The sequence below is a fragment of the Amia ocellicauda genome, chromosome 6 (genome assembly GCF_036373705.1).
Source record: "Amia ocellicauda isolate fAmiCal2 chromosome 6, fAmiCal2.hap1, whole genome shotgun sequence".
Lineage (NCBI taxonomy): Eukaryota > Metazoa > Chordata > Actinopteri > Amiiformes > Amiidae > Amia > Amia ocellicauda.
Window position 1 is genome coordinate 41,720,505 of NC_089855.1, and position 27,801 is coordinate 41,748,305.

At 46.3% G+C, this 27,801-nt stretch overlaps 2 non-coding genes across 2 annotated transcripts; one reads left to right on the forward strand and one right to left on the reverse strand.

The window, feature by feature from the left end:
* Positions 1–1,824: 1,824 nt before the first annotated feature.
* LOC136751940 (U5 spliceosomal RNA) lies at positions 1,825–1,939 on the forward strand. The gene has a single exon (XR_010817125.1). It is a non-coding gene; the product is annotated as a U5 spliceosomal RNA (small nuclear RNA).
* A 13,898-nt stretch (positions 1,940–15,837) lies between these two features.
* LOC136751961 (U5 spliceosomal RNA) lies at positions 15,838–15,952 on the reverse strand. Its single transcript, XR_010817144.1, has one exon. It is a non-coding gene; the product is annotated as a U5 spliceosomal RNA (small nuclear RNA).
* Between the last annotated feature and the right edge of the window lie 11,849 nt (positions 15,953–27,801).

A 27,801-nucleotide genomic window follows, 5' to 3' on the forward strand; every position in this document is an offset into this window, starting at 1 on the left:
TATATATATATATATATATATATATACAGTATGTAATTACATAATTATTTAAAAAGCTATAATTCTTCTAAATAGTTATTTCTGTTCTAATTATTGTAAATATGCAATTATTTTTAAAAGAGAAGACTCTGGAATAAGAAATTATGCAGGTTTTGCATTATGTAGAGAGGGAAAAAAAACTGAGAAACTGTCAGGAGAGTTTTGATAAAAAATGAGTGAAATCGGCAGCAAACAGTGGTCTGTCAGAGAGAGAAACTTCAGTAACAATATGGTCTCACCAGGTCAATAATTTGTTAAGAGTTGGCAAATGGCAGCAATGAAAGATGACTGAGCTCACCTTCCGAGAAAGGAAATACGTGTTACAGCGATATTATGATGATGGAGAGTTCATGTGATGATATAGATTGGACAGAAATGTTGTTTGTTAATGAAATGGTCATTATCTGGTCCAGTGTCACGCTGAATCCAGTGCCCCTACGAGTCATGTGTCCCGGGTTGGTTTGCGCATGAATAAATTCATTTTCTTAGCACAGGGCGAGTTACACAAAACATACATATTCTACAGTAAGAGAAGATCAAATACACAGTATGATCTGTTACAGTGATGCGCTTTGCGAGCGATCACTCGCCAGCAGTTCTGACAATGTATTATTATTATTATTATTATTATTATTATTATTATTATTATTATGTATTTGTTAGCAGACGCTCATATCCAGGGTGACTTTCAAAACAAAGGAGCATTGCTGTGTGTCTGGCAACAGGGACAATGCAACAGTGATTTTAGACCTTCATCACAGACTTCATCAATAAGCACAATATCCCATCAAAGCATTAACATCACCTGAGATGGTCCAACAGTTTTTCATCTGCCCACAATTGTGCCGCAAAAACCAACAAAACAGTCGCATCCATAATCAATAGGCTAGCCAATTGTTTTTTAAATATGAATAAAATTAAAAATACGCCACAAAATGAATGAAAATGTGAACTGTGTGCATGGTGACGAATGCATGTGAACTCATCTTGTATTTTAGTCAATACAGTAAAAGTGTCTGAAATAGCAAATCGGTGCAAATCCCTTAATGCCTCATTAAAAATTAATACAAATAAAAGGCTGATCTTAGCATATTCGTATATTTGTATGTTCGTGTTCTTTGTTTGGTTTTTACAATGTATCTGTGCTGTGTGTAGACGCAGAATGAGTTTGATTGTGATGTTAAATAGGGCTTAGAAACGCAGTCGCCTCGGTGCTGATTATTATTGCTGTTTCTCCACTTCTACTCCACGCTTGGGAACGCCCACATCCAGTGACATCAGCGTTCGATTCCAAGACCGGTGGAAAAGCGGGCCGGTTCACAAAAAGATCTATCCTCTTCTTTGCAGTTAAGTACTTAGTTTGATTTTGCTGTGTCCAAAGTCTTCTTCTATATATATTTATAATTAAAGGATTGTATTGTATTTTGTTTCATTTAATTTATTTAAGTTTAATTTTCATTTCAAACTGATTTTCTAATTCCAAAAGAGCATATTAATAAATTACTTTAGGAGCTTTGTTCAACATGACCTCTCTCTCTGTCTCTCTCTCTCTCTCTCTCTCTCTCTCTCTCTCTCTCTCTCTCTCTGAATTCTGTGCATTTGTATTGTCAAAGAAATTGGACATGCATACATACATACATATATACATACATAGATACATATATATGGAAAATAAACAATATAATTATAAATCAAAATAAGATGTAATAAACTACAGAAAACCAAAATGTAATCAAATGTGATCTTTAATACACACAAATATGTATGGCTGGTCAGAAGCATCTTGGACTCGGGTTCCTCTTCATGACTTATAACGCTTTTGCCTTTTACTTAAGCTTTCCATGGAGGGGAACGTGGATGAGTTTGTACCATTCTTGGGAGGCTCTGCCTTGTTGGGGCAGAGCTGTGATCCTGGTGAACAGCAGATCGGGCATAGGTGGGCATGTGGGCGGAGGAGGAGGAAGGCCGGTCAAGCAAATAAGCTTGCTAAGGTACGCAGCAGCAGCAAACAGCCCCCCCATGCAGCCAGTCAGGCAGTCTGGCTGGCAGTGACTGAGTGGTTGACAGACAGCAAGCAACGGAATGCACGTGCTCTGTGATGTCATAGCAGTCAGCTTAAGAGAGAGGTTCGTGATGTCATCGCTGAGCTGGCTGGCTCTGTGTGTCTTGCTGGCTGTGTGTGTGTGTGTGAGAGAGAGAGAGAGAGAGTGTGTGTGTGTGTGAGAGTAGGTGGGTATTTGGCTGTGTTAGTGTCTGTCTGTTTTAATGTCTCTCTCTCTCTCTCTCTCTCTCTCTCTCTCTCTGTGTGGTGGGAGTTTTGTGAAGGAGAGTGTACGTAATTTCCTTGTGTGCTTTTCTGGTTTTGGCCTTGTGGAGCTTTATTTGGTCTGGAAGTGGGGTGAGCGGCGGGCTGTCATGGCAAGGGCCGGTGGTGGTTCTAAAATGGTTGCTTTGGAAAATCTGACGTGTCAGCCCGCCATTAAAATTATGACTTTTGAACGGGTTACCGTGGAGGAGTGTGTTCTTGCGGTGGGGAAGGTAGTGGTCTGCGAGAATGTAAAATCAGCCTCCCGTATGAGTAAAGCCGTAGTGGTGTTTCTGGCCAGGGAAGATCTGGTGCAAATGGTTTTACAACAGGGGATTGTTGTCAACCAGTCACTCATTCAGGTAGTTCCGTTGGCAAATCCTGTGACTCTTTTAACCATTTCTAATGTCCCGCCTTTCATTCCCAGTCTGCTGATTGAACGAGAGCTGCAGCGGTACAGGAAACTCATGTCGGGTGTGAAGCATATCCCGCTGGGGTGTAAAGCCCCAGAACTCTGGCATGTCGTGTCTTTTCGGAGACAGGTGTACATGATCCTGGAGAACCCCAGGTGAGAGTTCGAGGTCGTGTTTACTTTGTGCCATGACACCTACAATTATATGGTTTTTGCCACCACAGACACGATGAAGTGTTTTAAATGTGGTGGAGAGGGGCACATCCGAAGCACTTGCCCGGTACGGGAGGTCGGGGCAGGAGATGCACGACAGCGTGAGAAGCGGGTGGATGAAGTTGGTGCCGAGGAACTGGTTGCAGGAACCAGTGCGGCGGGGGAAGCCACGGGCCTGCAGCGGGCTCAGGCAGTGCAGGTTGAGGAGGGTGTCGGTGAGCCGGCGGCTGAAGCCGCGGGGTTGCGGCAGATTCAGCACCGTATAGTGGCGGAGGACATCAGTGAACCAGCTGGTGAAGCCGGTGAGGAAGGTGGCGGAGGTGGGGTGGAGATCCGGGGAGCAGTGGGGGTGTGTGAGGTTTTGGGTGTTGATGGGGTGGTGGTGGAGGAAGAAGCTGACAAGGATGGAGGGAGGGATGGTGAAGAGGAGGTATTTTAAAGACCGGCGAAAAAGAGAGTGAAAACACACAATGTTTATGTACCCGCAAAAAAAACGAATGTGCGTTTTGTTGATGATGGTGTGTCGGTTGGTGGGGTCAGCTGGGGTGATGAGTGTAGGAGTCCTTGTGGCGAGAGTGGCGGGGCTGCCAGGGTACAGGATAGTTCAGAGGGAGACAGGGATGATGAAAACTGTATTACTGACTCTTCTCAAATGTCGGAAGTGGCAGATCCCCGGGAAGGGGGGTTTAGTGCTCAGAGTCTTATTGTTTTTTGCAACAAAATAAAGGGAATAGGGGGGTGAATGTGGAGTCCTTTGTTCCTGATTTAAAACAGTTTGTTAGCTCAGCACAAGCTCTGATATGGGACTCTGCGGAGCTTGAGAATCTGGAAAGGTTTAGATTGAGAAAACTAGAAAAAGAACTAGAAAACAGTGTTGCCCTGCAGGGCCTGAACAACGGAAAGGCGCCAGGACTGGACGGGCTGCTGGTGGAGTTCTTATAAGGCTCTGTGGCCAGTACTGGGGATGGACTTACTCAGTGTGAGTGAAGAGGGTGTGCTGGACGGTGAGCTGCCATTGAGCTGCAGGAGGGCAGTACTTACACTGCTCCCTAAAAAGGGTGATTTATGTTAAATCTCCAACAGGAGACCTGTGTCATTTTTGTGCTGTGACTTTAAGATCTTGTCAAAGGCTCTTGCCAACCATCTCAATCCAGTTATGGGATCCCTAGTGCACCCAGATCAGACTTATTGTGTCCCACAGCGCTCAATATTTGATAAACATTTTTTGGTGAGGGACCTGATGTCGGCATCCAGGTTGTTTGGCTTTCAAGCAGGTTTGATCTCCTTGGATCAAGAAAAAACATTTAATGGTGTGGATCATAAGTATTTGTTCCATACCTTGGAAGCTTTTGGTTTGGGCCCTAATTTCTTGACACTGATTAAATGTTTGTATAATAATGTTTTTAGTGTGTTATAAATCAATGGCGGGTTGAGTGCCCCATTTCCGGTGCAGAGAGGGATTAGACAAGGCTGCTTGCTATCGGGAATGCTGTATTCCTTGTCCATAGAGCCTCTCTTGCACACGCTGAGGACTGTGTTGACTGGTCTGAGCATCCCGTCCTGCAGTGTGGTGTGTGTTCGGTTGTGTGCATATGCAGACGATGATGTGTGTGTGTGTGTGTGTGTGGTGGGGGACTGGGATGTTGTGCTTTTGGAAGAGAGCCTAGAGAGATATGGGCAGGTGTCATCAGCAAGAGTTAATTGGATGAAGAGCAGTGCGGTGCTGCTCGTAGAGTGGGGGGGGGGCAGCCCCTGGGTTTGCAAGCTGGGCTGCAGTGGAGTAGTGGGGAGTTAAAGTGTCTGGGGGTGTTCCTGGGGGGAGAGAAGGCAATGCAGGGGAACTGGGAGAGGATAGAGGAGCAGGTACAGGAGAGGTTGGGGCGCTGGCAATGGCTGCTCCCCCAGCTCTCGTACAGAGGGAGGGTGCTGGTCATTAGTAATCTGGTGGCTTCAATGCTGTGGCACAGGCTAGTGTGTGTGGAGCCGCCAGGAGGTGTGCTCACCAGACTCCAGAGGACCCTGCTCCATTTCTTTTAGGACGGGCTGCACTGGATCAGGCAGAGAGTGCTTTTTCTACCAGTAGCAGAAGGTGGGCAGGGACTTTTAGACCTGACCAGCAGGGTGGAAGTGTTCAGGTTACAGACAGTTCAGAAGCTGCTGTTCTCAGAGGCTGTAGCTGGACAGGCAGTTGTTTGTGACAGACATGTCTCAGTTGGATCTCAGAGGGGTTCCACTTTTTTACCGTAGTGTCTTGAAAGCGTGGTGGCTAGTGCGGGTGCGAAGAGACATGGAGAGGTTGGGGGCTTATTGGCTTTTGAGAGAGCCGTTGCTGTGTAACCCTGCACTGCGGCTCCCTGTGTTGGAGTCTCAGGGCTTGCACAGCAGGCTGGTTAAGGCAGGTGTGACCAGGCTGGGGCAGGTTGTGATGGGGAGGGGGGGTGGCTGGATGAGTGTGGAGGCCTTGGCAGGAAGGCTGCAGGTGCACTCAGTGCGAGTGGTAGGGGTGTTGCTGTCTCAGTAGAGTGTGGCCCTGCAGGAGTAGGGGCTGGGTGTACAGGGGGAGGTTTGGATGGGCAGCAATGAATCCGATAGACAGAGGCTTTTCATTGAGTTGAAGCTTTCCCCTTCCATGTGGCTCAGGCAGGATAGGCCAGATCTGATTTTACAGATGAAGGAAGTCTCCGATGTTGTTTTTTCTAGTGCCAATAATAAGACACTGTATCAGTTTGTATTGAAAACTACTCATTTTGCACAGTTAAAAGATGTCCCTGATTCACCCTGGAGAGGGAAGCTGCTAGTTGAGAGTGCAGTTCGCCCAGCTTGGGGAACCCTGTATACAGCCCCCCTGAATAAGAGAGCTGGGGATTTACAGTGGCAGGTTCTGCATATGGTTTTAGCAGTGAATTCCTTTCTGTCCATTATTGATCATGATGTGACTGATGCCTGTGTGTTTTGTGGTCAAAGGTGTAAGATATTATTTGTTAGAATGTATTTTTCTATGGGAAATTCTATACCATTTGGTTTGGTAGAGGAAACAGATCTCCCTGGTAGCCCCTGGTAGCCCCTGGTAGCCCTGGTAACCCTATCTTTATGACCAGAGACCAAAAGGGACTTGTCCTCTGATTGGCTCCTAGCCAAATTCAAAATGACCCCCCACTTCTAAATTACTTTAGCATAAGACACCCAAGTCATGGTGGTAGCAAAATGCTATTGGTTGGAAGGAAACCTTATAAAAGGGAAAACAAAGAGAATTTTAATTCTCTTAACTTCTTCATCCTGCAACGAGACACAAGACAGAGCTGGAGAGGAGAGACAGAGAGAGAGACACACTGCTTCCTGCCTGACCAGACTGGCCTATAAGCTGTACTGTGAGGAGAAAGACTGTCACTGCCGACAGGGAGCGCGATGAGGCCATCCTTGCTCTCAATAGCAGGATGGACCAAATCTGCGCTCTCTTGGCCGCACAGGCAGCGCAGGCAGCACAGGCAGCGCAACAGGAGCCACTCCCCCCACGACATGACGCTCCACCGCCAGCTTACACTGCACCGGTGGAGACTGAGGGGAGTCTGTCTGCCCCATCCCAGGAGGAGGGCAGCAGACGGGCCACCTGTGAAGAGGACCGCCTATCTCTGGGTCCTCACGGACTCAGAGCTCGAGACGGAGCTCATGGAGGAGTAGCTGGTTGCTTCTACCCCTCCTCCGTTGAGCGTGGACTCCCCTCCTGCTCCCACGGGACAGGACAGGGAGTTCTGGGCAGTCATTCAGAGGGCTGTGGAGTCGCTTCAGCTCCCCTGGCTTTCTGATCCTGCCCCGCCACGCTCCAGGTTTGAGAGGGGTCAGCGGGCACTCCCGCTGCTGCCTGACTTCCTTGATGGGCTGAGGGCTACCTGGGACCATCCGGCAACAGCCTCCACCCTAGCCAGGAGAGGGGAGGCTTATGCCAGGACCCAGGGCGCAGCAAAAACGAGCTTGGTGGATTTTCCATAGGTTAATTCCACTGCCCCTATCTCGCCGGGCTTTACTTTTGGCCCCTCTGTGGAGGAGATGCTCTCGTGCACCCTCCGGGTGAGGTAACAGTCTTTGCAGCTGGCCCTAGTGTACCCGGTGGCACCTCAGGCTCAGCAACGCAGGCCGTCTGCGGCAGCTCGCCAGCAGGGAGGCCCCCCGACCGCAGCTCCCAGGCCACAGCCCAGGCCACAGGCCGGACCACAGGCCGGACCACAGCCCAGGCCACAGCCCCGCCCACCTGCCGATCTCCGCCAGCATCTCACTGGCAGGCAGGCGCCCCCCCAGGCTGACCCCACCTCCTCCACCACCCGAGCCCTGTCCTGAGGCGTTCCAGCAGCCTCTGGCCCACCGTTACAATGCCCAGCAACTGTCCAATTGGCAACACTGCACCCAAGACTCTTGGGTGCTCCAAATTATATCAGTTGGCTACTCCCTGCAATTTCAGACACATCCACCCCTCTTCCAGAGTGTGGTGTGGAAGCGATTGAGGGACCCATTGCAGTGTGTGGTGCTTCACGTCAAAATCTCTGCTCTCCGCGAGGGATTTTATTCCCCAAACTTGCTTGTGCCCAAGAAAGATTGCGGTTTCCGCCCCATCTTGAATCTGAGGCGCCTGAATCGCCACCTCAAGGTGCTGCGCTTCAAGATGCTCAACCTGCGCACCATGTCCCAGGCCATCTTGCCCGGCGACTGGTTCACCACGGTGGATCTGACATCTTGCACAGGCGCACAGGAAGTTTCTCCGCTTCGCCTTCGAGGGCCGAGTGTTCGAGTTTGCTGTTCTCCCCTTCGGTCTGTCGCTAGTGCCACGCACTTTTTCCAAGTGCGTGGACGTTGTGCTAGCCCCCTTGCATTGCCAGGGGGTCCGCGTCCTCAATTATCTAGACGACTGGCTGGTTTGTTCTCACTCAAGGGAGCAGGTTCAGAAATTACATGGACCTGATTTTAGGCCGCCTCTCAGAATTGGGCCTTCGGGTCAATCGAGAGAAGAGCCGCCTGACGCCAACTAAGCAGGCACACTTCCTCGGACTGCGCCTCCATTCCATTGCCATGCTTGCCACGCTGGCGCCAGAGAGAGTTGCCTCAATACACACGTGTCTCTCCCTCTTCCAACTGAGAGCTCGTGTCAGGGTATCCCTTTTCCAGAGGCTGCTGGGCCTCCCAGTGGCTGCATCACAGACCCTCCCCCTCAGCCTCCTCCAGTTGAGGCCATTGCAGTGGTGGTTCAGGTCTCTCAGGATGCACCCTCGCCATGATCGAGCACGCCGAGTCACAGTTACTCTGGCGTGCTGGAGGGCGCTCCGTTGGTTGCAGAGCCCCCACAATTTGACACTCGGTGTGCCCCTGGGGCCAGTTTACCACCGAGCAGTCATGACGACAGACGCCTCCAAGCAGGGTTGGGAGCAGTCTGCGACGGACGTGGAGTCCTAGGCAGGTGGACGGAGCCATCACTGGCCCTCCATATCAACATTCTGGAGTTACAAGCAGTACTCCTTGGACTGGCACCTCCACCCGCTTGTAGTACAACTGTGGAGCAGGTTCGGCAAGGCGGACGTGGATCTCTTTGCTTCAGCAGAGTCCACACACTGCCCACTATGGTTCTCTGTCCAAGACCGCTCAGGAACCCTAGGGTTCGACGTGCTAACTCACAAGTGGCCACGCTGTCTCCTCTACGCGTTCCCACCGTTTCCCCTTCTCCCAGTGGTCCTGGAGAAGGTCAGGAGAGAACGAGCCACAGTTCTGCTGATAGCCCCGCGATGGCCTCACAGATTCTGGTTTGCGGACCTGATTGCCCTCCTCCACGGAGAGCCTTGGCAGCTCCCAGTGAGAATGGACTTGTTGTCCCAGGTGGAGGGCATGCTTTAGCACACCAATCCGAGCCTCCTCCAGCTCTGGGCCTGGCCCCTGAGCAGGAGCGATTCATTGCCTGGGGTCTGTCGGACGCGGTAGTTGCCACTATTCAGTCAACGAGAGCTCCCTCTACGAGGTCGCAGTATTCCTACCGCTGGTGGACGTTTAGCACCTGGTGCCAAGATGGCGGTCAGGACCCAATTAATTGCCCCATCGGGGTCATATTGCAATTTCTACAAGAGCTGTTGGACCAGGGCAAGTCCCCGTCCATGCTCAAAGTATATCTGGCAGCCATCTCCACATGTCATGTTCAGATTGATGGTGAGCCTCCTGGGTCTCATTTTCTGGCTGTGCAGTTTCTAAAGGGAGCTCGATGACTACGGCCTCCTCGAACCCTTTCACTGCCCACATGGCGTCTTGATGTAGTGCTGGATGCACTTTCCCAAGCCCCATTTGACCACTGAACTCAGCTGAGCTGAAGCTGGTTTCACTTAAGACTGCGTTTTTGTTGGCAATCACCTCTGCAAAATGCCTGAGCGAGTTACATGCCCTGTCCATACCCATCGTGTGTCCGTTTTGCGGGAGATGGCTCCAGGGTCACGCTACGGCCTAACCCTGCGTTCTTCCCGAAAGTGCTGTCTCCATTTCATGTCAACAGGCCTATTGAGTTCATGGCTTTTCATCCTCCTCCCTTCGCTTCAGAGCAAGAGAGTCGGCTTCACCTGTTCTGCCCTGTGCGGGCCCTCAGGTAATATTTGGAACACACTAAGGACATTCGGCGCTCAGGCCAACTGTTTGTGTCTTATGGAGCACGGACACAGGGCTAGGCGCTTTCAAAGCAGTGCCTCTCGCATTGGATTGTGGACACCATTACCATGGCCTACGAGTCTACCGGGACCCCGGTGCCTGATCACCTGGTGGCCCACTCGACTCGAGACGTTGCCACATCGTGGGCCCTTTTTCAAGGTGCCCCCTTGGCAGACATTTGTGCGGCTGCAGCTTGGGCCTCGCCGCTTACATTTGCCCGGTTCTACAGGTTGGATGTGACGGGAGCAGTCCCTTCCATTGGGAACCCGGTTTTGGCTGCAGTCGAGCCCCAGTAGCCTGCAGGCTCTGGCTCCTGCCTTTCCTCTCCCAGTCTGCCCCTGTAAGTGCATCCTGACGAAGCTAGTGAACCGTGTCTTTCCCTTCCACCGGACTATGCCTTCCAGTCGAGCACCCACCCGAGCTGCTCCTGGATGTACAGACAGCCCTGTCGATGTGTTCCCGGGGCTTGTCGTGCGGCCTACAGGCATGTTGCCTTAAGAGGCCGCCCTGTATATAGTTTGTTCATTGCTCTGTGTATTGGTCAGCAGGTCTGTGGCCCGCTCTGGCAGTATTACGCCATAGAGCAGGGGACCGCTGCTGTTGTCCTCCAGCGGAGGGCACCTGAGTTCTCCAGTGTCCCGCTGTGTACATAGTTCATTTATTCGCATGGTAGAGCTGTAGTTGTCCTGCGTTAGCTGCGCTATTCGACAGGTGTCAACTGCTCCTGTGTTCCACGTGTGGCGCATGAGCCAGCTCCTGCACCCTGTGATGTATATATGTGTATGTATGTATTATGTGTTAAACAACAGGACTGTGGCTCCATTCTAAAATTGTAGAATGGAGTTCATTGCCGCTGTTCCCAGCTGACGGCGCTTGAGTTCGCTGCCTCGCTGTGCCTTCCACTCTGTACTGTTTAGTCGAGTTGGACACTCTTGTGCTGTGTGCTGACAGCATGATGGTCTTGCTGTCACGCGATATGTATGTATTGTATATTGTTCAGCTCGGCTACTCTGTTGACTAGCCAGCTATGTATTATATTGTATTTTTCTCATTGGGTCTGTGGCCCGCTCCTATTGGATCAGGGGTCCACTGCCATGATATTGCGCGGAGGCCGCACAAGCGCTTGATTGCCCGCGCCAGACAATGTGCAAGTAGATTACGGCCTCGCTCCTAGCTGCACTAGTAGAGCAGCCGGCCTTGCTCTTGTTAGTGGAGGGTGTAAGAGGGCATCAAGGCGCCTCTGTAGCCACGCTTTGTATTTGCTGATTGCAGACAGTTCCCGTTAGAGCGTGACTACGGTCCTCGCTCCTGGACGACTCAGGTGTGGCCCAACGGGGCCCCTGAAGTTACTGTCTGGAGTTGTGTTGCCGAGGTGTTTCAGGTGTAGGGCGCAGGGGCACATCAGTCACTCTTGCCCTCAGGGAGAGGCTCCGGTGGCGGGGCAAGAGGAAGGTGAGGAGCAGGCAGGGCCGTCTGGTGTCGGCTCTGCCGGACGGGGGAGCGATGAGGGGGAGGCGGTGGCAAACGCTACTGGCCTCGGTGGGGACAGAGTAGGGGAGCCTAGTGGGGAAGCTGCTAGCAGTGAGAATGCAGAGCAGCCACGGGCTCAGTTAGCCGAGGAGGGAGCTGCTGTTGCTGCTGATGCGGCCGCCACCAAGACTGAACACTTAGCCAGTGATGATGGGTTTAAAGTGCCCAGGAAAAGACAGCAGAAGCAGTCTGCCCCGTCTTCTGAGGCCGTTGATACAGTTGTCTAAAAAGGCGAATATTGCGAGGGCGGCTGGTGAGGAGGATCCCGGAGACGGTGTGGGGGCTGTGGGGCGGCGGGACTCGCAGTCAGGGGAGTCTGTCTGGGGGAACCTGCCGTCTCAACCCAAGGTGGCCGACCGGCTGCGGCACCGGGAGTCTGAGTGCAGTGCTGCAGCTGTGGAGAGCGCAGACTCGGACAGCGCTGCTGAGGGGGACATCGCTGACTCCCAGGGTGAGCCCGTCTCCACTGACACTGCGAGATACAGTGCTAAAAGCATTAAGGATTTTTTAAGGGAGACCAAGGGGAAGAGGAATATAGTTTTAGAAAACTTCTTTCCTGATGCAAAGCAGTTCCTGGCATCTACACAAGTGATCCTGCAGGATGTGGCACTCGCGGAGTTTAGTGAGCCGGAGTGCTACAAGTTAAAGAAGTGGAAAGAGTGTTGTCAGGACTGCTTTGCAATCTAATGATGATGGTTAATAGTATGTTTTTTTATGTCTCAATGTTTTATTTGTACAAGAGACGCACGCAGACAGTGTGAATGAGTGGGAGTGGCAGTGGGAGTGGAAAGGAGAGAGTGTGTTTAGCCATGGGTCTAGTGTGAGTGGGGGAGTGGGGATTTTATTATCACACACTTTTAAAATGGATTATCTTAATAAAAACAGAGTTGGTTGGTGGAAGATTGTTGATGGTAAAGGCTGAGAGCGGGGGAAGGACCTTTGTGTTTATTAATATCTATGCCCCCAATGCTGTGAGAGACAGACTGTCAGTGTTTTCGGTGCTCAGCAAAGCGCTAGCAGACTGTGGGGCTGAGGAGATCCTGGTTTTGGAGGGGTGATTGGAACTGTACTGTGGACTATAGATTAGATAGGAATCATTTGGAGCCCAGTCCACAGTCGGCAAAACAGCTGGAAGGTATTAAACAGTTGCACAATCTGGTCGATGTCTGGAGGAATGACAACCCAAAGGTGAAACAGTACACCTGGGTGAGGCCGGGTACTAGCATTATGTCGCTAGCCAGGCTGGAAAGATTTTATACCTTTAGACATCATGTCAATCTGATCGGTGGCTGCCATATCACCCCCACCTGACCACTGACCGCTGTCTCATCACTGTGAGTGTCACCCTGCCTCCTGTCCGGCTGCGCAGTGCCTACTGGCTTTTCAATAATAGTTTGCTGCAGGACAGGATTTTTTGTAATTCTTTTCTTTTCTTTTGGCAGAGATGGAGATCAGAGCACCCTAGATTTGCCTCCCTGAGACAGTGGTGGGACATTGACAAGTTTCAGACCAGGCTCTTCTGCTAGAAGTACACTGAGCATAGGACTGACAGCTTGAATTAATGTATGAAGGAGTTTGAAGGAGAGATTCAGGTGCTCCACTGAGCCTTGGACGCTGGAGATTCGGGGGCATTAGAGGACCTTAAAGCTATGCAGCAGGCATTGACAGAGCTGCTAAGGATGTGCGCTCGAGGGGAAATGGTGCGCTCGCAGTTCCAGAGCCTGACACAGATGGATGCGCCCATCAAGTTCTTCTTTGGGCTGGAATGCAGGCAGCAGCAGAGCAGGGTGTTGCTCAGCCTGAGGACGGCTGAGGGCAACATGCTGCAGGATGGGCAGGAGATGTGTAGTCTTGCCGCCCAATTCTATAGGGAGCTGTACTCCGCAGAGCCGGGCAGCCTGGAGCAGCAGCAGCACTTTCTGCAGGGTCTGCCTATGGTCCCACAGGATGGGGTCAAGGGGCTGGAGGCCCCACTAACCCTTGCAGAGCTGACCTGCGCAATGCAAGAGCTCAATAAGGGCTGGGCACCGGGACTGCATGGGCTCACTGCGGAGTTTTTCTCCGAGTTTTGGGCTGAGCTGGGCCCGGACCTGCTCTCAGTGCTGCAGGAGGGCCTGTGAGCTGGGCTGCTGCCCATTAGCTGTCGTAGAGCTATTCTGACCCTGCTGCCCAAGAAGGGGAATCTGTCCTCCATATGGAACTTGAGGGCAGTGGCGCTGCTGTGTCAGGACTATAAGATCCTGTCTAAGGCTCTGGCTAAGCGGCTCAGAGACATCATGCCGAGAGCTGAGAGCAGTTGGTGTCGGCCCGCGGTTCGTAGAATTTATTCAGGTGCTGTACTGTCGTGTGTTTAGTGTGCTGAAGATCAATGGTGGCCTGTCCATCTCTTGTCACCCAGAGCAGGCGGTCAGGGTGTCGGTCTATGCTGCTGAGACACACAGTCTGGCCAGCGAGACGTCCAGGTCATTGTGGGAGTGTCTGGACTAGTTCAGCAGGACCACCTCAGCCAGGGTCAACTGGGGCAAGAGCAGCGCTCATCTGGTTGGGGTGTTGGAGGTTTCTGCCCACCCTGCCCTCTCTGCGGGGCTGCAGTGGTCTCACTCAGGACCTCGGGTGCTGGGTGTGACTTTGGGGGAGACGCAGGAGAACTGGGCTGGCCTGCTGGAGAGGGTACAGGGCCGGTTGAGGGCATGGTGCTGGCTGCTGCCCCAGCTCTCCTTTAGGGGGAGAGCAATTGTTATTAATATCTTGGTGGCCTCCATGCTCTGTCACACTTATGCCTGTCTGGACCCCCCACCGGCCCTGGTGTCCCAGATACAGACCCTGCTCCTGGATTTCTTCTGGGACAGGCTGCACTGGGTGCGCAAAACAGTGCTGTCCTGCCGCTCCAGGAGGGGGGACAGGGGTTGGTAGATCTGTTAAGCAGGCTGAGTGCCTTTCGGCTGCAGGCAGCTCAGAGGCTCCTGTACCCTCAAGATCCCCAGTGTCTCCCGCCCTGGACACTTGTTATGACAGACACATGTTTTTACTTAAGACACCTCCCCATATACTTCCTTTCCTGCCAGTTTTTTATCATACTGTTTTCGAGGTTTGGCAGCGCTTCTCCCTTGGTAGGGAACTGGGGGGCAGCAGTCTGTATTGGCTGTTAGAGGAGCCACGGCTGTGGAACCCCGGTTTTAGCTGTCCACTCCTGCTCTCCAGCAGCCTCAGGTCAGTCCTGCTTAAGGTCGACGTGATCCGGCTGAGGGATTTGTTGGATTTTAAAAGGGGACAGTGGGTTGGTGCCGACAGCCTGGCTGCCAGGCTGGGTATGCGGTCATTGAGAGTCGTAACCAGATTTCTCTGGGCAGTACAGAACGCCCTTCCCATAGGCGCTGTGGAGCGGCTTTTCCAGGCTCTCACGCAGCACTGCTGGCCCAAGGACCCTGACACCGTCTTTCCCCTTGTTTGTCTGTGTCTCTCAGTCCCCCCTAGCTCATCAGGCCGCCTTCTGTCGCCTCACAGTCTGTGTAGTGTGTCTGTCTCCACAGCTCAGCGTCAGGAGCTCTATCAGCTCAGTGTGAGGGAGCTGCACCATCAGCAGCTTCAGCCCCTCCCTGACACCCCCTGGAGGGAGCACCTGGCTCTGGGGGAAGATGCCTGCCCGGCCTGGAGGAGCCTGTACAAGCCCCCGCTTCTGCATGGCTTCTGCATGGCGTCATCGCAACAAACACTTTTGCACATACAGTGGACCCCAGAGTGAGTGACACCTGCCCCCACTGCGGGGAGAGAGAGACACTTTTTCACTGTTTCTGCCACTGCCCTAGATTACAGCTGCTGTTCACTACACTGGAGAGCCTGTTCAAGCAGCTGGGCCTCCTTTTCTCACGCACTGTGTTTATTTTGGGAGTCCTGTACAAGCAGCGCCACAGACATGTTTGTCAGTTAGCAAACTTTCTAGTGGGGCAGGCTAAGCTGGCTAATCCTGAGCAGTAGGAGAAGTCAGACTGAGCGCGGCAGCAAAAGTGTGCACTCTCCCTCTTCAGGTCTCTCGTAAGCTCCAGAGTGCGACTGGATTACAATTTCTACAGCCTGACGGGAGACCTGGACGCTTTTCTGCAGATGTGGGGGGTCGGGGCGGCCATCTGTGCCATTCACTTTGGACATTTTAACCAACTGGTTTAATTCATTTGAATCTTTTATTGGTAGCACGTGTGTAGTGGTTTTTAGAATAGGCTGTGTCTTTATGTCAGGAGTTTTTTTCATGTCTTTTATGTGTTTCTAGTTTGTTTTTAATGTTTTATTAGTTTTTCTTTTGTAAAATAAAGGTGTTAAAAATAAAAAAATCTCTCTCTCTCTCTCTCACACACACACACACACAAACACACACTCTATCTCTCTCTCTCACACACACAGACACACATAGACAAAGCCAGCAAGACACACAGAGCCAGCCAGCTCAGCGATGACATCACAAACCTCTCTCTGAGCTGACTGCTATGATATCACAGAGCACGTGCATTCCGTTGCTTGCCATCTGTCAACCACTCAGTCACTGCCAGCCAGACTGCCTGGCTGGCTGGATGGGGGTGCTCTTTGCTGCTGCTACGTACCTTAGCAAGCTTATTTGCTTGACCGGCCATGCCCACATGCCCACCTATGCACGATCTACTGTTCACCTGGATCACAGCTCCGCCCCAACAAGGCAGAGCCTCCCAAGAATGGTACAAACTCATCCACGTTCCCCTCCATGGAAAGCTTTAGCAAAAGGCAAAAGCATTATAAGTAATGAAGAGGAACCCGAGTCCAAGACGCTTCCGACCAGCCATAAATATTTGTGTGTATTAAAGATCACATTTTATTACATATTGTTTTTCTGTACTGTATTACATCTTATAGTGATTTATAATTATATTGTTAATTTTCCATATATATGTATGCATGTATGTATGTATGTTTGCATGTCTAATTGCTTTGAAAATACAAATGCGCTGAATTGAGAGAGAGAGAGAGAGAGAGAGAGAGAGAGAGAGAGAGAGAGAGAGACGTGCTAGGGCTCATCTGTAATATAAACTAGGGAACATTCGTCACATGCTTAAGGAACATTCATAACATACAGGGAACATTTATAAATCGAATTAGGGAACATTTGTGACATACTAAAAGGACATACTGGTAAGTTGTTGGGCACATTTGAAACAACAAAAATGGCATTTCGTTATTTATTAGGGACATTTATACCAGTCTGTGCAAATATCTATGCATATTCCAATGTTTGCTGCAGGACTTACAAATTGAGTGAGGGGGTCAATATGTTTGATTCAGAACTAACCACTGCTTCCTCAATTTTGTTTTAAACATAATTTAAAAGAAAAGTGGGCAATACATTGGTCTGGAAAAAAGGAGCAGTGGTCCCTAAGACAATTCTTTTAGTTTTTTGACACACTTCCTAAAACCCAATTTCTGTAAAATATGTTATCAACTTGCATTAATATATCATCCAAACTACAATCATACTAATCATGAAAATGTTCATATTATTATATTCTAAGGGTTCGAGTCTATTGTGTATTGTATTTATTATCAGGCCCTTCTCTTATGTTTTACAGTTGTTATTATTATTCCGTACAATACAGGGATTAAATTAAGTATTTTAACCACAACGTATTGGCTAAAGTTATGATGCCTTCTTCAGTGTTCATATGCATACAGTTTCTGAGGTCTGGACCACTCCACAGTAGTCCCTGCAAAATTCGTGCTGAAGTGATCTGGATCACCACGCAATGGCCCAAGGACCACTGCAAACTTGGATTTCAATGTATTTGTGTTATCCATGTTGCAATAGCACCTACCATGTTCCTTTGTGGTTAGCTGGTTAATTCTGATCTGGGAAAACCACAATCCTGCAGGTTTAATAAGTCTCTCTACACATCAGTCCCTGAGTACCTTCAACCATTGGTAATTTTGACCAATTAAGCACAAGAACTGAGTCAATTAAGTTGTCAAGGACTACCCAGTAAAGACGTGAACTCACGACTAGGTCACACTGTGAGCTCTCCAGAGCAGACATTACACTGAGCTCAGTGTGAGCTCACTTAGCGCTTTTCCACCGACATGGTGCCGGTGCTGGAGCCAGAGCCGCTGCTCGGCCTGGGATCCAGCTGATCTTTTTGTGAACCGGCCCGCTTATCCACCGGTTTTGGAATTGAACGCTGACGTCACTGGATGTGGGCATTCCCAAGCGTGGAGTAGAAGTGGAGAAACACAGCAATAATAATCAGAACTGAGGCGACTCCATCTTTAACATTACAATAAAACTCATTCCGCGTCTATGGCAAATCGTAACCCTATTGTTACAAATGTTCCCTAAATATGTGTTTTGCAGAATACTCAAGCAAACGTTATGGAATATCAGCATTTTATCGACACACATAATAGACCTTATTGTTCTTTTACATTGATGAGAATAATTCACATGAATTAACTTACTGTTGAAGATGTAACTGTTAGAGAATTTGAATGCTTGGTTTTTCAGTCAATCTAAATAAATAGTTGAACTGAAAACTCATAGTCAATTGGTTTCTCTTTTAAAATTCTTTTTAGAGGGAAGATGCGGTCAAGTCACAGATGTGCAATAATCATTTATTTTTACAAAAATAGGAAACTAATATCATTCAATTATATTACTGAAAATAAGTAATATTAAGCTTCTGCTGGATTACAGTAAGCAAGAGATAATACCCATTTTCTTCTTTCTCCTCACAGCACAGCTTATTGGCCAGTCTGGTCAGGCTGGAAGCAGTGTGTCTCTCTCTTTCTCCCTCCAGCTCTTTCTTGTGTCTCATTGCAAGATGAAGAAGTTAAGAGAACTCAAATTCTCTTTGTTTTCCCTTTTATAAGGTTTCCTTCCAACCAATAGCATTTTGCCACCACCATGACTTGGGTGTCTTATGCTAAAGTAATCTAGAATTGGGGGTCAATTTGGCTAAGAGCCAATCAGAGGACAGGTCCCTTTTGGTCTCTGGTCATAAAGATAGGGTTACCAGGGCTACCAGGGGCTACCAGGGGAAAGGGAGGAGGTCTGTTTCCTCTACCAAACCAGATGGTACAGAATTTCCCATTGAAAAATACATTCTATCAAATAATATCTTACAGTCCCCACCTTGGGAGGGAAAAACATTCAACAGATGTTTGTCCTTTTAGTAAATAATAAAATAATATAAAAAGAATGCAGAACAAAACAAAACAAAAACATGATAATAATAAAAACAGGAATTACAAAATACAAATAAACATTTAGTTAATGCACCTATTATATGTAGTTGTGAGGTAGATTGGATTTACCAAGCTTATTACGTGAAACTAATGTCTCATGCCGAATGGTGATAACATCACTATAATAAGTACATATTAGAGGACATAAGTAATAAAACATACACATAGTAACAATTAACACAGATAAGAAAGTAGCAGCTTTGAAAGCAAAATCCCATCAAGAATGCTTGTAAGTGAACTCTATATTTTCATCAGAAATCAAATGTTGTACCCCCTGTTGAACTGTTTTGTGATTGATTTTTTCTTTTTTTTAGTTTGAGAAGGATTATATCAGAAAGTTCCTATAAATTAATAAGACCTTCGGCATCAACAGGTTTCAGGATCTCTGCAAACATAGCTGCAACGTGGGTACAAAATTTAAGTCTTGCAAAATATAAGGCAAGGTCAGATCACCAATCTTAATTGCACTTCTGGTTTGAACACAGAAAGTGAAGTTAGTTATTCAACATTCGAAATTATTGTACAAATAACGGTTTGTTGTAATGCACCATGTGTGATTGTCTACTAGTCGTACTTGCAAATATCCTATTTTATCCACAGGCACAGCATGTAAGGTCGATAACTTCGTTATGCGATTAACCCTAAACTGTATTGAGTCTCCAGTAACGTTACATGTACACAACATTGTAGAGCGATAGGTGATTCAACATTCAGTATCATCCACAACATGCCATGAGGTTCTCATTTGACCTACAAATGGAGGTTATTGTCTTAGAGTTAATACTTTTCCTTGTGCAATAATACCTAAATCATACATATTATGCAGGAACTTCATCACATTTTCAGCTGAATACAAAATAAAAACAAAACCTATAGTCTTAGTGTCTATATGTGGTTTCAATTGGTAACACTAACAGTTTTCAACAGTTATGGAAATTCAAGTGGCAGGGATTGACAAGTTTGTACATCATATACATCACAAACCAAGTGTCTACTAACTACAGATCCAGTAACACATATTATAGAGTTTAAATGAGGATAACACACATGGATACTATTACAGCAGTTTCTACATCTAAGTCAGATTATCAATATTCAGAACAAATTTTAGGCTTGCAATTCCCATAATGGTTATGGAGTCTCATGGTTGTTTGTAAACTTATTGCAGCATCAATGACAGCCCCCAGGAAACCAACGAGGAATAGCATCATGGTCTCCATTTTCTCTCAGGAACACCTGAAAGATCAAGGGTAGCAGTGATCACTTAACAATTTTTATCTGATTGATGTGAAACCATTTAAGAGTATCTTTGCCTTTTTCCTGAATTTTGAAATTGTACACTGCTGGACTTAATTTGTCCACAATGAGGAATGGTCCATACCAATCGGCTTCTAAGGTATGGCGTTTGTGTTTGTAATTTCGAACCATACATCTGTCACCAATCTGTAGTTCTTCTTCATGAACTTTGGTGTCAAAATATTTCTTAATTTGTCTCTGTTTGTGGCCTAATTGTTAAGCTACAAAGCGTTGCATTTGATCTACAGACGCTAGGAAATTTCGTAACCAAGTCACGTTAGCAGCTTGCAAAAGAACAGGTTGTTCTTCTAAAGGAAGTAAACAATGTCCTGGGACATGCATAAGACGTCCAGTCATCGCTTGATGTAGTGTAATTCTGGTAGTGGAGTGTGGTGTTGACTGCATTGCCATTAGGCACAGAGGTAATGCCTCAGCCCACCTTTTTGGATTGTCTTGACACATTTTTTTCAAAAGTGTTTTTAGAGTGCGGTTTCCACGCTCGACTACTCCTGACGATTGAGGGTGGAATGGAATATGTAATTTCTGGGTGATGCCTAATGCTTGACACATAACTTTCACTACACTGCTTTTGAAATGTGTTCCTCGATCACTATCAATCACCTTCGGTAGTCCCCACCTAGTGAACACATTTTGGATGAGAGTTTTCGCTACAGTGGCAGCAGTGGCACGCCTGCAAGGAAAAGCCTCAATCCACTTTGTGAATTTGTCAAGGATAACCAAAATATACTGGTAACCCTGTGATGTTTTGGCTAAAGGACCAATGAAATCAATTTGAATATGAGTCCAGGGACCTTCCGGCGGAGTTGATAGTCTGAGTTTGGATTTGTGTGTGAAAGGTGGAGGATTTACCTGTAAGCAGACAAGACAGTGGTTACATGCAGTCAGCCACCAATAGTACTGTGTAATCTTCTCTAGTGTCTTTCCTACAGAAAAATTACCTCCTACTGGTGAATTGTGAAATAGGTCAAAAATATCTGGAGCTAATTGTGAGGGAACACGGACTACAGGGTATTCAGATTGTGGCATGTTTACCATGAGGACCTTGTCAGAATCACCCGCACCCACTAGGGTAGTTTTGTGAGACCAAAATGTAGGTTGAGGAAGCGGTTTCTCCTGCAAATGCCAGTGAATTTTAGTCTGGATGTCTGAATCTAATTTTTGAATCTCAAAAAGAGACTGTGAGTTCACCAAGGCAGAGACATTTTCATTGGTAGGCAATGGATCTGGCAAATGCCATGGACCACAGTGTCTAGCATCAAATTTAGCACACCGATCAGCTTCATCATTTCTGATATGATGTTCACCTCTACGATCCTTTCTCACATGGGCCTCAACTTTCATAACAGCAATTTCGCCTTGTCTTGACTGAATAGAAGACCAGATATGCTGTAGTAAGGAAGCATTTTCAAGGGACGATCATCTGATGATCAGAAATTGTTTTTGGCATAGAGAGGTAGCAAGGTACATGCAGTAACAACATAAGCACTATCTGTATAAATATCTGCAGAATCATCAGTTATCCTAAGGGTTTCTAGCAAAGCTGCCAATTCAGAATATTGTGACGATTGTCCTGGACAAGAACATTTAACAGTGTACTCAGGGAACAATACTGCAAAACCTGCTAGCAATCTACCAGAGTTCTTACAAATGTATGTGTCAGAATATCAGTGTCAGGCAATGGACACTCATGTGGTTCACCCTGCATAAGCAACATTTGTGGAATCAATGTGGTTCGATTACAATCAAGATCTAAGTCACGTTGCAACATTAACAAAGTCCAATGCGAAAGTCTCTGTGATGAAACTAAAGTATCCGTGGGCTTCAATAACAAGTTCAGTGGAGTATGTGGTGTGTGTAGCACCACTTTGTTCAGTCCTGTAATATAAGTGAAATGTTTCACTACCCAAAAAGTCGCTAACAAGTGTCTAATACACGTATCATACTGTCTCTCAACACCCTGAAGACACCGTGAAGCGAAGGCTACTGGTTTCAACATACCGTGGCGTTCTTGACAAAGCATGGCAGTCAGTGCTTCTTTGGAGGAGCCCACCTCTAGGTGAAAAGGTAGTGTAGGGTTTGGAGTTAGCAGCACAGTAGCTTGCACCAATGCTTGTTTTAACTGTTCAATGGCTTTAGTGTGGTTCTCTGTCCAAGTTTCAGTTCCGTAGAAATCTTCAGGCACCTCCTTTCTCAAAAGTTTTGCAAAAGTAGCAAACTCTGGAATAAAGTCTCTTTGGTATCCCATCAAACCTAGGAAAGAACGCAATGCAGTTTTAGTGACAGGCAAAGGCAACTTTGTGATTAGTTGAACCTTGGCATTGTCGGTTGATTTCCCCTCTGGAGTGAAAGTAACCCATAGATATGAAACAGAGTCTCGAAACAATTGCACTTTCTTTGGGTTGATTTTCAAACTTGCTTGTGAAAGGAGACTTAAGAGTTCATCAAAGAGCTGAAGATGTTCTTCCTATGTAGTTGTAACGACCAGTAGATCATCGATGACAAGGCACTCAGGTCTGGAAAAACCTTTTATATCCTCAGCCATCCGCTTGTGAAAAATGGTTGGAGAATTATGCAAACCTTGCGGTAAGCGAGTCCATGTGTATTGCTGATTGTCAAAAGTGAAAGCAAATTTGTATTGGCAATTTTGAGCAAGTGGAACGCTCCAGAAACCATTGGAAATGTCCAGCACTGTGAAGACCTTACTGTCAGTTAGGACATGGGACAGTAGAGTGGCATTGTCTCTTTCAATCAGTGCACAGGTAGGTGTCACAGCGTTGAGTCGCCTGTAGTCCACAGTCAGTCTCCAGGATCCGTCTGGCTTCCGCACAGGCCAAATTGGAGAGTTTGTTGTAGAAGTACAATGTCTTATGACTGCTTGCTGTAACAGAGAACTAATAACAGTTGCAACAGATTTGTGACTTTCAGTGGGTATCCCATATTGTTTTTGAAATTTGTGAGGAGGACCATTGATGTCTTCCTCCTGACCCACATTACCACGATCATGCTTATGCCTGGCAAACACATCAGAGTATTTTGTAATTATTTGCCTCACTGCATAATTTTCATTGAATGGAAGAGGTAATTCGCCTGGTGACTTAATAGTACATACAGCATGTGAATCACTAACAGTGTACACAACATTTCTGCCTCTGTTAAACCAAATCTGAATATTAGCATAATCAAGTATTACACCTTGTCTTCTCAAGACATCCGAACCAATAATTGACTGACCCTCAGGTAAAGGCATTAATATAGGAGACCACGTTGTTTGATAATCACCTATTTTCAAATTACATTTTATACCCTTCATAGCAGTAGTCATGTCTTCCTTAAACCCAGATACATTAGCTGTAATACCTGTAGATAATGTGTGTGTGTGTGGAGATTGAGCATGTAGGACAGATACAGAAGCACCCGTTTCTAAGAGCATGCATTGCTGTGGGCCTCCGTCAACAGCTGCTCTTAAGATCGGCCTGTTCCATCTGTCCCGGTAGAGCTTCGTTTCTAGCTTCAGGGAGGCCACGCACCCCTATGCATGCTGTGCATGGGCTGCTTTCCCTATGAGATCAGTGCGCAGTTGTTGCACTTCCTGACGCAGGAACTGTAGCTCTTTCTGCGGATACAGGGGAGGAGTTGAGTACTGAGGAGGAGCCGGTGCTGCCTTTGACTCATCATAGGTTGGAGGAGTCACGTTAGGCACCGCCCCTCGGGGTATCCCGGCCTTTCTGTTTAACTTGGGGTCAGTGTGAGTCTGATCTCCAGCGCGGTCACTTTCTGCCCCTTTTACGCTTGTAACCAGAGTTGTGTTTCTTTTCCCAGTGTGGATTATGAGGGGGACAAGGCCCATAGTCAGGCTCAGTGTTTAAGAAAACATGAGGCCCCTCGACCTGGAATAGTTTTTCACAGGATTATTTTTCAGTTTTCCCCTTATTATCAATTTTAACACATTTCCAAGCTCCTTGTTTCACTAATTCCTGTGCTCTGCAAATTTTAGGAAACAAATTCTCCCAATCCTCGGTTGCATCAGCTGAGATGTCCAGGATTGCTTTCAAATCAGGGTGTAATCCATGTAAAAAGGATTTCTTAAACTGTTCATCAGATATATCATCATCAATTGTATCCAGAAACAAATAGAGAGCTCGTTTTCTCAGAGCATATGCCCTTACATGTTCGCCTTTTCTCTGTGTTGCAGAATAAAATTGACTTCCCCAATCTGCTGCATTCCAGCCACACTTATTAACTCTAAGACCTCAGTCCACGAAGTCGCTCTCCCCACTTCATCAACACTTAACAGGGATCTTAAAGTCGGAGAACATGCAGCTAAAACTATTGTTTTCCAATGCAGGTCGTTCAGTTGTGGGTGTAACTGAATCCAAGATAAAAGTCGAATTATTAATTCCTCTAAATCTGTCTCTAGAGTAATTGGACCCAAATCATCTTTGAATGCTCTCAGTTCCAGAGCAGTCAGACGCTTAGTCGTCTGAGGCTCATTACTGACTTGAGGATCTTCAGAGCTGTCTGTGTTTTCTGAATGACTTCGTCTTCTCGTACTGTCATGTATTGGACTCGGCTCTGTGTCGCTCGTCCTTAACATGCGCTTCACTGCAGCCCGAGTGCGAAGCACACAGACGGGAGCGGATTCAGGATTTAATTCACAGTCCCAAGCCTCTCTCTCTAGCTCTTCCCAATATTCATCATCATCATCAGAGTCCAGTTCAGGACAACACGGACCTCCGACAGCTGCAATGATAGCAGTTTTCATGCCTAGTTTGGTTTTTAAGCGCATTACTAGCTGTTTACATGCGGTGTGATTACTTTGGGAAACTTTGGTCGCAGTGTGTCTGAGAGCTGACTGGCAATCATTGAACTGTTGCTGTAAAGTGCGGTTCTCTTGTCTCAGACTCTCATTCTCAGATCTGCGGTGCTCTTTATCCTTACATTTTGTATTTTGTAAAAGCAGGGCAGATTTCTCATCGCTAACAAGTTTCAATTTAGTTTCTACCTCGGCAGATTGATCAGATAAGATCTGAACACACTGAGCTAACCCATACAGAGCAGCTAATTTGAGCTGTGACTTCTTCACTTATTCGTGTGTTAACTCCGCTAAACAGGACTCTAAGCTCTGTAATGAAGTGATCGCACACTTTGCTATGGCGTTTTTAATTCGGTCCTTATGGACACACCGGCTTGCCTTCTGACACAGATGATCCATGTTTGCCTCTGTTTACAGAAGGTAACTTTTCAATCACTCGCCCACACTTTATGTGGTTTTCCTCCTTGGAGTTGAAATCACTACACACTCCTAAGGTCAATGATCTGTTCGTACAATCCTGGCTATGCTGACGACACCGTTACGCGAGGTTCGTCTTTCAGGCAAAGTCGGATATACAGCGCTATTCTGTCAATGATGCACATTAACACTCCAGAGCAATCTGTGACTTGTAGCAAATATCCGTCATCCCCCCGTACTGGCCACCACTATGTAAGAGAATTTGAATGCTTGGTTTTTCAGTCAATCTAAATAAATAGTTGAACTGAAAACTCATAGTCAATTGGTTTCTCTTTTAAGATTCTTTTTAGAGGGAAGATGCGGTCAAGTCACAGATGTGCAATAATCATTTATTTTGACAAAAATAGGAAACTAATATCATTCAATTATATTACTGAAAATAAGTAATATTAAGCTTCTGCTGGATTACAGTAAGAAACAGATAATACCCATTTTCTTCTTTCTCCTCACAGTACAGCTTATAGGCCAGTCTGGTCAGGCAGGAAGCAGTGTGTCTCTCTCTCTGTCTCTCCTCTCCAGCTCTGTCTTGTGTCTCGTTGCAGGATGAAGAAGTTAAGAGAACTCAAATTCTCTTTGTTTTCCCTTTTATAAGGTTTCCTTCCAACCAATAGCATTTTGCCACCACCATGACTTGGGTGCCTTATGATAATGTAATTATGAAGTGGGGGTCCTTTCGAATTTGGCTAGGAACCGATAAGAGGACAGGTCCCTATTGGTCTTCTGGACATACAGACAAGGTTACCAGGGGCTACCAGAGGCTAGCAGTGGCTACAAAGGAACTGTCCATTGCTTATATTTAAATAAATCCTGTTATCCAATCAAAAAACATAACAGCCATTACTGCTATCCGTCAGTCTGCTGTACTGTACGCTACTATACTGTACTATCAAGAGTATGCGCTGCACACATTCATATCGGTTTCCTCTTTAAGTAAAGATGACATTTAAAAACCTTTACATTAAATGTTCTATTTAACATTTACCAAATTTTATAATTGATAATTATATATATATATATATATATATATATATATATATATATATATATATATATATATATATATATATATATACAGTATGTAATTACATAATTATTTAAAAAGCTATAATTCTTCTAAATAGTTATTTCTGTTCTAATTATTGTAAATATGCAATTATTTTTAAAAGAGAAGAGTCTGGAATAAGAAATTATGCAGGTTTTGCATTATGTAGAGAGGGAAAAAAAACTGAGAAACTGTCAGGAGAGTTTTGATAAAAAATGAGTGAAATCGGCAGCAAACAGTGGTCTGTCAGAGAGAGAAACTTCAATAACAATATGGTCTCACCAGGTCAATAATTTGTTAAGAGTTGGCAAATGGCAGCAATGAAAGATGACTGAGCTCACCTTCCGAGAAAGGAAATACGTGTTACAGCGATATTATGATGATGGAGAGTTCATGTGATGATATAGATTGGACAGAAATGTTGTTTGTTAATGAAATGGTCATTATCTGGTCCGGTGTCACGCTGAATCCAGTTCCCCTACGAGTCATGTGTCCCGGGTTGGTTTGCGCATGAATAAATTCATTTTCTTAGCACAGGGCGAGTTACACAAAACATACATATTCTACAGTAAGAGAAGATCAAATACACAGTAAGATCTGTTACACTGATGTGCTTTGCGAGCGATCACACGCCAGCAGTTCTGACAATGAATTATTATTATTATTATTATTATTATTATTATTATTATTATTATTATTATGTATTTGTTAGCAGACGCTCTTATCCAGGGTGACTTTCAAAACAAAGGAGCATTGCTGTGTGTCTGGCAACAGGGACAATGCAACAGTGATTTTAGACCTTCATCACAGACTTCATCAATAAGCACAATATCCCATCAAAGCATTAACATCACCTGAGATGGTCCAACAGTTTTTCATCTGCCCACAATTGTGCCGCAAAAACCAACAAAACAGTCGCATCCATAATCAATAGGCTAACCTATTGTTTTTTAAATAAAAATAAAAGTAAAAATACGCCACAAAATGAATGAAAATGTGAACTGTGTGCATGGTGACGAATGCATGTGAACTCATCTTGTATTTTAGTCAATACAGTAAAAGTGTCTGAAATAGCAAATCTGTGCAAATCCCTTAATGCCTCAATAAAAACAAATACAAATAAAAGGCTGATCTTAGCATATTCGTATATTTGTATGTTCGTTCCTGGTTGTCTACATGTGATTTCGTGTTTTTTGTTTGGTTTTTACAATGTATCTGTGCTGTGTGTAGACGCAGAATGAGTTTGATTGTGATGTTAAATAGGGCTTAGAAACGCAGTCGCCTCGGTGCTGATTATTATTGCTGTGTTTCTTCACTTCTACTCCACGCTTGGGAACGCCCACATCCAGTGACGTCAGCGTTCGATTCCAAAACCTGTGGAAAAGCGGGCCGGTTCACAAAAAGATCTATCCTCTTCTTTGCAGTTAAGTACTTAGTTTGATTTTGCTGTGTCCAAAGCTTATTTTTGAAAAAAAATATCGTCTTCTTCTATATATATTTATAATTAAAGGAATGTATTATATTTTGTTTCATTTCATTTATTTAAGTTTAATTTTCATTTCAAACTGATTTTCTAATTCCAAAAGAGCATATTAATAAATTACTTTAGGAGCTTTGTTCAACATGACCTCTCTCTCTGTCTCTCTCTCTCTCTCTCTCTCTCTCTCTCTCTCTCTTTCTCTCTCTGAATTCTGTGCATTTGTATTGTCAAAGAAATTGGACATGCATACATA